Source organism: Xenopus tropicalis, chromosome 6 (assembly GCF_000004195.4).
Source record: "Xenopus tropicalis strain Nigerian chromosome 6, UCB_Xtro_10.0, whole genome shotgun sequence".
Taxonomy (NCBI): Eukaryota; Metazoa; Chordata; class Amphibia; order Anura; family Pipidae; genus Xenopus; species Xenopus tropicalis.
In genome coordinates, this window is record NC_030682.2 from 151738988 (window position 1) to 151743908 (window position 4921).

The 4921-nt window shown below is 39.3% G+C and overlaps 1 pseudogene; it reads right to left on the bottom strand.

Moving 5' to 3' along the window:
* Positions 1-1658: 1658 nt before the first annotated feature.
* LOC100485952 lies at positions 1659-4433 on the bottom strand (annotated as a pseudogene).
* Between the last annotated feature and the right edge of the window lie 488 nt (positions 4434-4921).

Here is a 4921-nt window from a genome sequence, read left to right on the forward strand (position 1 = left end):
TGCCTGTTTGACTTTTTATTTATACTTACTCTCTATTTGAATATTTGAAATCATGGTAAACTGGGACTGGGTGCACTGTATGACCATTATCAGAATCTTGTTTAACTATTAGACTAAAATTTTAACTAGTTAATTGACATTCATTTTTCCCCTACGTCAGTTGGGAGGTACCCCGTCACCATGCAAAATTTGCCCTCCCCACCTGAGCAATTTTCAAGTTATCTTGATGCCACTATCAGTCTCAGTCGTACAGCACAGGTCTTTGAAGACTGTTCATCAGTCGCATTATGGAATTTCCTTGTGTTTGTTGGGATGAATCCACAGGTAGATTCCACCATATCAAAGATCACAATGACAAACGTAGTTTCCACTCGCTGTAGAACAAGAAACTTGGTGTCCTCCAAGACTAGGAAAGGAGACTCGAATAAATCAAGCCCAAGTTTTTCTCTCAAAAGGTAACACCTTCTAAAATTATAAACCGTATTTAAACGTACCAAACAACAAACGAGCCTATCACTTAGTAACGGATCCCAAAAATGATCAAAGCTTTGCCGAGAGAAATGTAGATGTGTGCTCACCGTTATCCAGAGGTGGTCCGGGTGCTCAAGGCCCCGAACCCGCAGCGGAGGGGAGATTTCACCAAAATTGAAAGGAACATCGAACACACCGGACAGTGGAGTCTGCTTAAAATACGATCTTTAAAAAACAAGGTGCCTGACGCGTTTCGTGCGTTTAAACACTTAATCGTAGGCAAACAATTGTAATCACAAACAAAAATTTAAATAGTGAAAAGGTTGTGACGAACAATGTTAAACACACCCCCCCTCCTAATTAAAATGGAATGAGGAACAGACGGCTTCCTATATCCTCTACAGACTCCAATTAAGGTAATAAAACATCTCCCATAGATGTCCTCCATTCATCTAAGTTTTGTAGAATCATCCGTTTTGTTGGTTCTCTAAATTCCTTTAATATATGATCCTATATTAGTGGCTATAATAGGAAATGAAATAGTGAGGAGTATATACAGACTTGGTTATTACACAAATTTAATGTCTAATGATTTTATCAAGATCTCTAAAGGTACACAGTCAGTCCTGTCCCAATATTGCCATACCATTTGAAAATGTGCATCTGTAATGAAATCAAAAACCTGTTCAAGTTCTATATCTCTCAAAACATCACTCCGGTTTGCTAAGCAAATAATCCCCATAAGAGGAACAGACTATGGCTTTGCCCACTTTGGTTTCCTCTACCTCCTAAATTATTTAAAGCTATTAATGTACTACTGCCATAAGTTTGAGAAGCTCAAGTTCATTCCCTGCTTAAGTGAGATGAGAAACAAATTAAACATGACAATTTAGATACTGTACATTTATTCTTCTGCTTGAAGATGGTTTCCTAAAAGATATAACTTATATAGAATGTATGAACCAATATTTCTAAAATGACATTGTCTCTAGATTAAAGGAAAGTGCATTTGAACATTTCAGTGTATGGGTGTAGAATTCTATTAAAGCTCCTCCCCCATGGCCTTTAACCCCAGAATGTGTAAGAGGGGCTTCATTTGGAACGTTCTGCCTCCATTACACACTTGTTGGTTTAAAAGATCCCTCTCAGCCCTGATCTTATCATATTCAAATTTAATCTTTTCATGTTCACATTTTTGTTTGCAATCTAGGTTCATATTTTCCTTTCTGGCTGTCGGAATTGTAGGATATTTCACCTCGCTGATGCCCTTTAAAATTATCATGCTCTTTCCTTTTGTCCCTTTACTTTAAAAATTCTAACTATCAACTACAAAACTTTCCTCCTCATTCCATTTTGTTCCACCAAATGATCTGCCCGCAGCCATATGTTTAAATCAGTAGGGCCAGGAGTGAGATAATAATCCTTCCCTGACAGCCTCCTCTAAAGCTTCCAACAACACCACCCTATGAATTAAACCACCATGTTCCAATCCTGGATTCTCATTTAGAATTTGCTCCGTTACTGTGGCTATTCTGTGGGATAATTCATACGGACATTCCTGTTTCATCTGCTTTAGTTTACCGGACAAACACATTTGAGATTATTCCATACAACGCTCTAAGTATTTCCTATAACATCCAATCCTTACCCATAAGCCATTTCCAACAACTCTCTGCAACACGATCTACAGCCTCAGTATCCAAGTTATACGTCTCTCTGCCCCTTTGTAACTCACAGAAGCTCTTCAGGAATGTGTTGGTATCCTACCTTGGTACCTGCCCAATCTCTCTAGCAATAGCCCCCCATCTCCTGGGGCTTTAATTGCTTTGAGCTGCACCTCCCCAGTATTGTCAGTGTTTAATACAGTTGTAGTGACAACAGGAGCTGCTGGCATAGGCGGAGGATGACTTTTTTGTTTGGGGAGGCTAAAGATGGCCCATACACAGACTGACCTACAGCTAATGTGACACTTAGTGGATTCACTGCTGGTGTAAAAAATTAACCTCCCAACTACCTCTTGCCGTTCCCACTGACTCCCAGGGATACTGTACAAAAGTGCGGGTGGGGGGAATTTTTTTAACCCTAAAATGCTTAGGATGTAAAAGCATTCATACGTGCACTTCTGTTAGGGGTTCTCTATACATCTGTGTTCAGTTAGGTTAAAGGGGTAGTTCACCTTTAAATTAACTTTTAATATGATGTAGACACTGATATTCTGAGACAATTTGCAATTGGTCCTTTTTTATTTTTAATAGTTTTTCGGTTATTTAGCTTTTTGTTCAGCAGCTCTCCATTTGGTATTTCAGCAGCTATCTGGTTGCTAGGGTCTTATATACCAGTGGTTTAAACAAGAGATGGGAATATGAATAGTTAAGGGGCCTGCATGGAAAAATAAAACTGTAGCTTCACAGAGCAATACTTTTTGGTCAGTGACCCTCATTTGAAAGCTGGAAAGAGGCAGAAGCAAAAGGCAAATTATTCAAAAACTATATAAAATTAACTAGGAAGACCGATTGCAAAGTTGCTAGGAATAGGCCATTCTATAACATACTACAAGTTAACTTAAAAGTGAACCTCCCCATTAGATGTGTTTAGGTTAGCTTTATAGAGAGAGGCAGCGGGTACTGACATCCCAGGCACATTATATACAGTGAGGAGCAGTGGGTACTGAGGGCAGATATTCAGGCCCTGGCACTATAACACTGGCACTGATACACAGCATTGGCCCCACTGTAATGAACTATAAATGAAGAAAAACAATGACAAAAGTAAAAAAAAAAAAAATAGAATGTGCAAAAAACCATAACAAATATATAAAAGCACAATGAGCTTTGTCAGGGGGAAAAATTAACTTACCCTCCAGTCTTTAGAACATGCCCTGGGTATAGTGCCTTGGGTATAGTGCCTGTGGGATGCAAAGTTCAAAGCTGGTTCATGGGTAAACTTACAGTCTGCAGATTCTTCTTTTTTAAGTCTTCATTTCTGCCTGTCTCCAGTTTGCAAAATTTCCCGATCCCTGTCTGCATCTGTGTCTTGATTGGTCAATTTTACTGTCTGTCAAGAAAGCTGTGCTCTGATTGGATCTTTCTTCTTGTAGATTCTCCAATCAGAGCACAGCTGATTAGAGCAGAACCCGGAGCTTGCAGGGACAGGAGAAGACTTGCAGGACAGCGCAGAAACAGAGCCAGGTTTATTTTATTATTTTTATTTTTAGGGTGCCAGAGCAGGTTTGGGGAGGCTTAGCCTCCCCTAGCCTTATTGAAAATCCGCCTATGGCTGCTGGGAAACTACACGCTGGATCTAATTCATTCCAAGGATAAAGTAGTTTGTCTCCTTTTTATTTGTGTTGAATTTGGAAATATAGTTTTGACAAGATTGGTCAGATATATTCCCAACTTTATCATAAGCAATATTTATTGCATGTTTATGTTCCTCCGGCTCCTCTTCTACATCCTGTATTTTCACTGACCATCATTTACCCCAGTTAAGGGGTCACACAGATTGGCCTCTCAAGCACTGCCCCCCAGTGGTTATAGCAGGTAACCTTAACTCAGATCTTTTCATTTGACTCTCTCAGCAAAGTCATATATCTATCTGCCTGTTCTGATATCAGTCTCCTTTTGTTTAATCATTTCTGCCATGTTAAAACAGCAGGAGACCAATCCCTGTATGATTAGTCCTTTACGTTTTGTTTCCTTAGATTTCTTATCAAACGCTGTCAGTAATAAAATGTTTCATTAAATCCCATGTATTTTTACGTTCTTGTGGGATATCATATGGTCCCCCATGATTTTTAATATAATTAATTAACCAACCATTTCCCTCTTAGTGCTATTATCACTAACTGAAGCCATTGCATATAAAAATATAGCAAAATAAAATTAAAATAATTCTTACCAACTCTTTTAGGTTCGGTCAGATTTCCAGACCACAGCCCTAGGGTTCCACACTTCCTTCCAGGGCTTCACTGCAGACTCTTGGGTCACAAATCTTCCATACTTTTTCTGGTCACTTTTCACAGCACCAACATGTTCTATAGTATAGATATATAAAGGTAGTATACTGTAGATTCCACCATTTCCCACAGCCAGGTAAATTGAGACAACCACGGTTCTTTTCCAAAGATGAAGCGATTTTACTCAGAGTATCCAGCCCAGAGATGGGCCCCAGCAGAGATGGAATGAGTGCAGATATAGCAGATTTACCTGAAATAAGCTGATAATGTTGTTTCATTAACTCCTTGTTAAACTCATTCAGATCACTTGTAAACGAATCACTTTGGAACCCATCACCCTTACAAATGCTCTCCCCCAGCAAATGCTCTTCCCTAAGAGTCTTAATAAATAGGGAGAGACAGGGCAGCACTGCACTCAGGTCTGGGGGGTCCCAATTGCAGAGATCACTTGCATTATCTGTCTTTTTAAAGTGGGTACCTGTATCGAATTCTACA